Source organism: Coffea eugenioides, chromosome 11 (assembly GCF_003713205.1).
Source record: "Coffea eugenioides isolate CCC68of chromosome 11, Ceug_1.0, whole genome shotgun sequence".
Taxonomy (NCBI): domain Eukaryota; kingdom Viridiplantae; phylum Streptophyta; class Magnoliopsida; order Gentianales; family Rubiaceae; genus Coffea; species Coffea eugenioides.
The window spans coordinates 3,063,277-3,072,515 of NC_040045.1; the positions used below are offsets into that span (position 1 = coordinate 3,063,277).

General features: G+C 36.5%; 1 non-coding gene across 1 annotated transcript; it reads right to left on the bottom strand.

The window, feature by feature from the left end:
- Window positions 1-369: 369 nt before the first annotated feature.
- Window positions 370-476, bottom strand: LOC113754635. Its single transcript, XR_003465314.1, has one exon. It is a non-coding gene; the product is annotated as a small nucleolar RNA R71 (small nucleolar RNA).
- Window positions 477-9,239: the final 8,763 nt, after the last annotated feature.

Below are 9,239 nucleotides of genomic sequence, written 5' to 3' on the forward strand. Positions count from 1 at the left end.
AATAGGCGAGTTCTACGAGATTTTGCTCTACCGGGAACACAAGGATCTCAAACAAGCATAGTAAGGCCTACGGTAAATGCTAACAACTTTGAGATTAAACCATCACTTATCCAAATGGTTCAACAATCTCAATTTGGAGGTAATGCAGTAGAAGATCCTAATACACACTTAGCTACATTCTTGGAAATTTGTGATACAATTAAAATGAATGGAGTTAGTGATGATGCTATAAGGCTAAGATTGTTCCCATTTTCATTGAGAGATAAGGCCAAACTTTGGCTACACTCTCATGCTCCTAATACTTTCACCGGATGGGATGATTTATCAAGAGCATTCTTAAATAAGTATTTTCCACCAGGAAAGACTGCTAAGCTTAGAATGGATATCACTAGTTTTAGTCAATTGGAGGGAGAATCATTATATGAGGCATGGGAAAGGTTTAGAGATTTGCTTCGGAAATGTCCACATCATGGACTGCCGGAATGGTTAATCATACAAACCTTTTATAATGGTTTATCTTTCTCCACTAAAACTATTATTGATGCAGCCGCAGGTGGAGCTTTAATGGGTAAATCACCCCAAGAGGCTCATAATTTGATAGAAGAAATGGCAGCAAATAACTACCAATGGGCCAATGAGAGAGGTAATACAAGACGTCATGCAGGTATGATAGAAATGGACACTCTCAATATGTTGAGTGCCCAAATGAATAACGTGATGAAGTTATTGAGTAGACAAGGTGGAGTTAGCCCAAGTTCATCTAATGCTCACGTAGCTTGTTGTTTTTTCTGTGGAGGTGAACATGATATTAATGAGTGTGTTGATTCTGAGCAGGTACAATTTGTCAATAATTACAACCGAAATGCTCCAAATAATCCCTACTCGAATACTTACAATCCGGGGTGGAGAAATCATCCAAACTTTGGATGGAAAGATCAAGGCAATCAACAAAGGCCAACCAATCCGCCGGGATTTCAACCAAGGCAACCACAGGCTGAAACTAAACCAAGTTGGGAGATCGCGGTGGAAAAACTTGCTAAGGTGACTTCGGACAGATTTGAACGAGTAGAAGGGAGACTGGATCAACTCACTACAATGTACATGAATGTGGAGGTTCAAATTGGTCAAATTGCCAATGTGATCAACAATAGAAACCCTGGTGAATTACCAAGTAAAACCGAAGTGAATCCGAGAGAGCATGTCAATGCAATCATTCTTAGAAGCGGTAAAACGGTTGAGGGATTCGATTTTGAAAATTCAGGTGGTGAAAAAGACAAGAAGCAAGCAATTGAAGGGGAGCAAGAAAGTCAAAATGATCATGTTATCATTGATATTGATGCACTTCATCCCAAATTAAATTCTAATGTGATACCTTTTCCTCACAGGTTGAAGAAAGATGGACAGGATCGGGAGTTTGAAAAGTTCTTCAAAATGTTTAAACAATTGCACATTAACATTCCTTTCATTGATGCTATAACACAGATTCCCTCTTATGCACGTTTCTTGAAAGACATCATGTCAAAGAAGAGGAAAATTGTAGATAATGAGATGATAGCATTAACGGAAGAGTGTAGTGCATTGATTAAGAATAAACTCCCTCCTAAATTGAAAGATCCGGGAAGCTTTTCTATTCCTTGCATTATTGGTCAATTGCATTTTTCTAATGCTTTATGTGATTTAGGTGCAAGTGTGTCACTTATGCCGTTATCGGTTGCCCGGAGATTGGGACTTCAAGAGCTAAAAGCTACCAATATTACATTGCAATTGGCGGATCGGTCAATCACACGTCCCACGGGTATTTTGGAAAATGTGCTCATAAAGGTAAGACAATCTATAATACCTGTGGATTTTGTTGTCTTAGATATTGAAGAAGATGTGAGAATGCCAATTATTCTAGGACGACCGTTTTTAGCCACTGCACGAACTATGATTGATGTAGAAAAAGGTAAGCTTATATTACGGGTTAATGGTGAGGAATTGGAATTCAATTTGGATAATAAAGAAGGGAGTATAGAGCCTACTGCTCTTGTGTCTAATATGCCATATGATGAAAAGGTTAACCAAGAAAGGACCGAAGAAGTTAAATTTATAAATGTCCTTGGTACTAACTTTCATGGTGTAGGAACAAAGGAGGAGAAGATAAGGATGGAAGTTGGCTTAATAAATTCGCCATTCCATGAAGAAAATGGTGAAAAGTTGAGCCAATTCAGAAAAGACAAGCAAAATCCACTCCAAGGTGAAGTTGAGCCTCTCTATGACAAGTCTAATATTCCTCCTTGGCATTTGAGGAAATTGGACTATGAAGATCAATGCATGGTTCACCACATGGTGGATTGGCTCGGGAGTTTCGACCCATGGGGAGAAAATCGCTCCCTAATGCTCTAAAGTGATTCAACTCTTTCAGTCGAGCCAACGACTATAAACAAAAGCGCTAATTGGGAGGCAACCCAATGTTTATGTTATTTGTGTTAAATTTTTGTGATTTTTAGACTTGAATAAGTGTTTTAGTTAATTTGTTGTTTTTGTGTGATAGGGTTGGCAAATGGAAGCAAGAATGACCATTTGAGGTGAAAAGGGCGAACTTTGATCAAACAACTCAACCCCTCGATTTGCGTTAAAGGTGTTTTTGATTCATTATAAAGGGGTAAAATGCATGTTTTTAATGTTTTACATTTGTTCCAGTCATTAAAATTGGCAAACAAATGATCTATGATGCATTTTGAGTCATTGGGGTACCTTTTGTAATTTTTCAAAAGTTGAAATTCTGCTAAAAATCGAAGCAGAAAACGCGTTTTCAAATAAAACGCGACTACAAGTCGCGTTTCTCAGAATCGCGTTTTCAATTCTGCACCTGCAGAACAGAAAACGTGCCTTCAAAACGCGACCTAAAGTCGCGTTTTAATGGAAGTCGCGTTTTCAAGCCTGGATCAAGACTCAAAAACGCGACTTCAGAAACGCGACTCAAAGTCGCGTTTTACATCACAGTCGCATTTTCATTCCTGCAAGATTTGTGCAGGAAACGCGACTTCAAAAACGCGAGTTGAAGGCGCGTTTTTAGTCGCGTTTTCTGTGTCTGAATATAGCCTTCAGAAACGCGATTTCAGCCTTTCTTTTTCACTTCTCCAATTTTTCCAGCCGCGTTTTTCCCTCTTCCTTCTACCCAACTCACAAATTTTCATTTATACTCCATAATCTTGCTAAAAATCATCACCCCAACACCTTTTGAGCTTCATATACCCTTTTTAACCGATTAAAATCCAAGAAAAACACCTCAAATCAGGTTTTTGAGGGATTGAAAGTTAGGGTTCTTAAACTCTAATTTCTTCAATTGGAGGTCAATTGGAGGTTGTTTCATAGGGCTTTTTGCATTTTTAGCATCACCAAACATCCTTCTACGTGATTGAGGTAAGTTTGTTCATCAAATCTTTTGATTTTAGAAGTTCATATTTTTTATCCTGAGCTATCTGACATCTTTTAATTTCGAAAATTTGATGAGGTTCATGGCTATTTGTGATTTTATTCATGATTATTATGATTGTTTAAGCATGTTTAAATGTTTAAATGTAGCAATTTATTGGTTTTCAAGTACTTTAAAATTCACAATTGCTATATTTAGATGAAAATTGGAAAAAGGAACTAGGATGTTTTTGAGCCATTGGTGATGTTAAATTATGGTTAAAAATGGTAATTTGATGATGTTTAAACATGTGCATTGTGTATAGTGAGTAATTTGGTTGATTTGGTGAGTTAATTGGCTTAATTTTTGCCTAAGCATGATTATAACTAAAAGCATATTATTATTGAAATTCTCAATAGTTATAATCATAATTGTTGCTAATTTCACTGATTGGGTTATAATTATTGCATATCTTGTTTCAATTGGTGATTTTAAGTAATTTTTGGGCATAAATTTTGGTTCTGCTTATTTGGTCTTATATATTAGTTATTGGACGTGTTATCACTTGAAGGAATAAATGGGAGATTATTTGGATCATTTTAGGATATTCATGGCTAAATTTTTAATTGTGTCCAATTACATGTGGTTAATTGCAATATTTTCTAATAGGTACTATGCCAAGGGGAAGACGTGTGATAACCTCGTCCTCTAGCAGTGAGGAGAGGGAGGAAAATGAACAAATGGAAGTATCTGAAGAGGAGAGTTCACCTTCTCCTCCGCCAGCCAGTCGTCAACCTGGTGAGGGCACTTCTCGTGGAGCGGGAATGTCCGTATTTGACAGTACTCGATTCAACACTCGCAGGAATCAGGAGTGGCATGAGGCGCGTGCTAATTTGGAATTTTTGTTTGAGATGCACGTTAGTCCACCAGTTGAGATGATGTACAACATCTCAGAGGCTTTTGCTCAGCTAGGATGGGCTCCGATTCTCACCCTTCCAAACCATTACTACCCAGACTTGGTGCGCGAGTTTTACGCCAACATTGAAAGTAAGGCGCGCCATAGTGGAGAAATAGTTGAGTCCTGGGTGCGTGGAAGACGAATCACCTTGTCACGGCAAGATTTGGCTGCTATTTTGGGGTGTATGGATGACGGACGTCCAGTAGACTTGAAGAAGGAGTTTGTTCCCCCGAATAGGAGGTGGGATCCTTCATTGGCCATGGCTAGATTTGGTCTCGAGTACCAGCCTTTTCGCTCTACAAGGAAGGAGACCATTTTGGCGAATGTCTTCGAACCTCGTCATCGGCTTATCATTTACATGATGGCTCACAATGTCATCCCAAAGAAGACGGGGCACACGGAGGTCCGCAAGAGCGATATCTACTTCTTGGATTACATGTTCCATAATCGGACATCTCCATATGCTCGGATTTCATTGCCTAACATCATCATCAGCCACATTAGGTCTACGGCGAGGCGTAAGACAACTTCCTTCAAACTATCATTTCCTCGTCTACTGACTTTAATCTTTCCCCGTTTTGAGGTTCCCTTGGAAGGCATGCGGCTGGAGTATGTTCCACCACGTGCTGAGATGACTATCACTACTCTTCGCCGCCTTGGTATTGGCACGGGAGACATTCCACGCCCTGTTCAGGAACGGAGACAAAAGGCTAGACATGGTCGCGATGGAGCTGGACCATCTACTGCAGCATCACCTCCTCCTCCGCCACAGACCAACTGGCAGCGGCTTTTCGGTCGCTTGGACGACATCGACCATCATTTAGCCAGAATGGATACTCGCCTGGACCGAATTGAAGATCATTTAGGCACACGCCCACCTCCCATCGATGATGATGAAGATGACGATGAAGAGGATGATTGAGGCTGCCCTTTGGCTGGCTTTTCTTTTGTTTGCTTGTTATTTTTATCTTTTGTTTGAAAAATGTTAACTTACATTCCTTATTTTGAATATTGGAACTTGTGGCAGTAACTAGTAGATCGTTGACTGTGGATGGTTGAGCGGTCGATGACTCATGATTCAAGGCTTCACTGGACTGCAGTCATCTCACTTGGGGAGTCACTTGTTCCTTTCTTTTGTTTCTTTTCTTTTCTTTCCCTACACATTGAGGACAATGTGTATTCTAATGTGGGGGAAGAAATGTGTGGTACTTGTGATTTTAGTTGTGTTTGATATAATTCTTGTGCTTAAATGGTGTTTCTTGTGGTTGCTGGCAGGGAGATTTAGTCCACTTTTAAGGGGAGACTCTGTCAAAATTTTTCCAAAACCTTATACATATATATGTTATTAACTATAATAAATAAATAAAATTTTGTCACTTATCCTTTTGAAATAAATATATGCGGTTTTGATACTTCTTTTCTCATGAAATTTGGAAATGATTTTTATGTGATTATAATTTTTGCATCTATAGGAAAGTATATCTAGTAAAGTGGAGAAAATTATGCCTACATTTTGTATATTTGATGAAAATTCTTCTTTTTATCTAATTTTATAAGATAAGAAATTAATATGGTTAATAAGTGTCATACTCTTCTCATGATTACTCTTAGAGGGAATTTTATTATATATTGTTAAAAAAAATAAAAATAAAAAAAATGGTTATTCTACTCCAATGATTCTCGTACCGAGTAACCGGGGGTTGGCATCTACAAATGTCGACATTCGCGTAAAAAGGTACTTGAATTAAGAGTATGCAAAGCAACTTGAGTATGTGAAATGTTGAGTAACCGGGGATCTGCATCTAAAAATGTTGATCTTCGCGTCAAAAGGCATTTTTCACAACTTAAGTAATATTTAATCCTTAAAATATATATATATATATATATATATATATAAAAGTAAATTAAATCCCTCTTTAAGAAAAATAAGAAGTTGATCATGAGATTAGTTAGCATCTTTATTGACTATAGGAGTTGCTTGCTTGCGAAATTGGATAAAAATAAGAAGTTGAGTTGAATTGGTAAAATTATGGTATACTTGGCTCTTCTTTGCTTGATATTATGAGTACTTGAACTTAATGGAAAGATCACATAAGGGTTATTTACCTTGATTCAAGGAAATGGAGTTGAAATACTACATATGTTTATTTTAAATTTTTGGATCATTGATGGTTGGAATTTTATATTGCTTGAGGACAAGCAATGATTCAAGTGTGGGGGTATTTGATAAGAGTTTATTTTACGTATTTTTAAGTGCATTTTATTAGTTAATTTTGAGTTGATTATTTAGTTTTATAATTAAAATAAAGAGGTTTTTGGTAAAATTATATATTTTTTGTAAAAGTGGATAATATTGCATTTCTATTGATTTTAATAGTAAAAACTTCATTTTTATGCAGGAATAATGAATCAATCACCAAAGGAGGTCAATTGAGGTGAAAAATAGAGATTTGGTGATGAATTTAAGTGGCAACAAGAAGAATGAAGTGAAAAACGTTCAAGTGAGGAAATGCAATACAAGTCAGTTTTGACACTTTTCAGTATTTTGACCATATCTGGAGCTACACTTATCGGATTGAGGTGATTTTTATACCATTTTAAAGCTAAGAAAGAGACCTACAATTCGTATGAAGACATCGAAATCCATTTCTGCCATCTTCATGGGCAAAACGTTGGAATACAGAAGCTGCACCCTGTGGTCGGAAGTTAAAACAGAGGTTTGAACAGGTGACAGTATTTCGATCATATCCCAGGCTACAAAGCTCCGATTTGGATGATTCTTGAAGCATTGGAAAGCTAACTCAAAGGGCTACAACTTTTGTGTTTTGCACAAAAGCTAGTTCGGCCTTTATGATAGAGAAAATCGCAGATGAAATAAGGCCAAAGTGAATACGCGAGTACACAAAACGTGACTTGTAACCGCGTTTTGTGTAGGCGCGTTTTATAGCTGAAATTCTACAATTTGACTCAGCCAATTCTCTTGTGTTCATACCACTTTCCAGCTATAAGATGCAAGGGAATTCGGTGCACATGCTTCAGAAGACAAAAGGGCAAGAAAAGTGGCTTATTTTCAAGTCAAAAATATTGGTTTTTGACTATGCTAACAAAGTGGAGATTTGGGAATCAAAGGATAGAATTTGACTTGGAAAAATGGAGCATTTGAGTGTTTTTTATGCAGAGATATGGGGAGAGATCTGAGATCCATTCGTAGCTTAGCTTCTTACAGAAAAACATATTCTCTCTAGCTAGGTACTTGCAAGGGGCAATTGAGGTTTCATCTTGTAATCATCCAAGTTCAAGACAAAGGAGATTTTTGGAAGGCTTTACCATATCTTGGCTAAGACTTTCTTTATTCCTCTTGTATTTGTAATTCATGATGATTTACATTAATGAAGTTATGAGTGTTTCATCATTCATGAGTAGCTAATTTCCTTTATCTAGGGAGTAGATGAAGCTTATGGCCAAATGATATGAAGTGATTGTGATTTATGCTTGTTATGTCTTGTATTAACTTATCTACTTGTGTATGTTGGATTACGTGTTGTTGCTTGATCACCAATAGTAGGTTTATAGTTGTTTTTACTCATTGAGAAATGGTAAAAATAATGGAATGACACAAGTAGAACTTGAGTTGTATATTCATGAGAATAGAAATACATTCAAGTGGATGAAATCTGCATTTCATGTGTAAATAAGAACAGATTTAGTATTTACCAAGAGATTAGGAAAAACTAATCTGTTTTAACCCATTATTATCATGAGAATGTGAATTTGGTATTTCTGGAAATGAATCCTTGGTTAAACAAGAGCAGTAACAAGTGTTGAATTAATTCATTTTAGATCTTTTGTGTCATAAGTGGAATCTACATCCCTAGATCTTAATATTTAGTGAATTCTACTCCCCTTGAGATATTGCATTTATCTATTTAAGAATTTTTGTAGTTGAATTAAAATCTGAAGTTTCTGCTCAAATTAATTGTGAGTCTAAATAATAGAGTAAATTAGTATCTAATAATTGTTTTAAATTGCTCCTCGTGGGATCGACCCGATACACATCTCGTACTACAATTGCGACCTGTATACTTGCAGTCCAACGGGTGTAAATTCGGAATTAAACTTGCACTTAAAGTAAAAACCCGTCACACGACTTCATGAATACGTGGCTTGAAGTTGCGTATTCTCTTCTGTTTTCTGTAACTTGCTCATCAACTTGCCCTGCTTTCGCACAACTTTTCCATCTCAATTCGAGCTATCAATTTTGGTTGTATCTGATCAAGAAAAGATTGGAAAGCTCGAAAGACAACTCATGAGAGTTTCAAGAGTCAAAAATGACAACTAAAAACAACTCATTTGGCTCTTAAATCCTCTATAAATAGCAGCCTTTGAAAACCATTTTGATAACTGATAAGAGTTTATTTTACGTATTTTTAAGTGCATTTTATTAGTTAATTTTGAGTTGATTATTTAGTTTTATAAATAAAATAAAGAGGTTTTTGGTAAAATTATATATTTTTGGTAAAAGTGGATAATATTGCATTTCTATTGATTTTAATGGTAAAAACTTCATTTTTATGCAGGAATGATGATTCAATCACCAAAGGATGTCAAATGAGGTAAAAAATAGAGATTTGGTGATGAATTCAAGTGGCAACAAGAAGAATGAAGTGAAAAATGTTCAAGTGAGGAAATGCAATACAAGTCAGTTTTGACACTCTTCCGTATTTTGACCATATCTGGAGCTACACTTATCGGATTGAGGTGATCTTTATACCATTTTAAAGCTAAGAAAGAGACCTACAATTCGTATGAAGACATCAAAATCCATTTCTGCCATCTTCATGGGCAAAACGTTGGAATACAGAAGCTGCATTCTGTGGTCGGAAG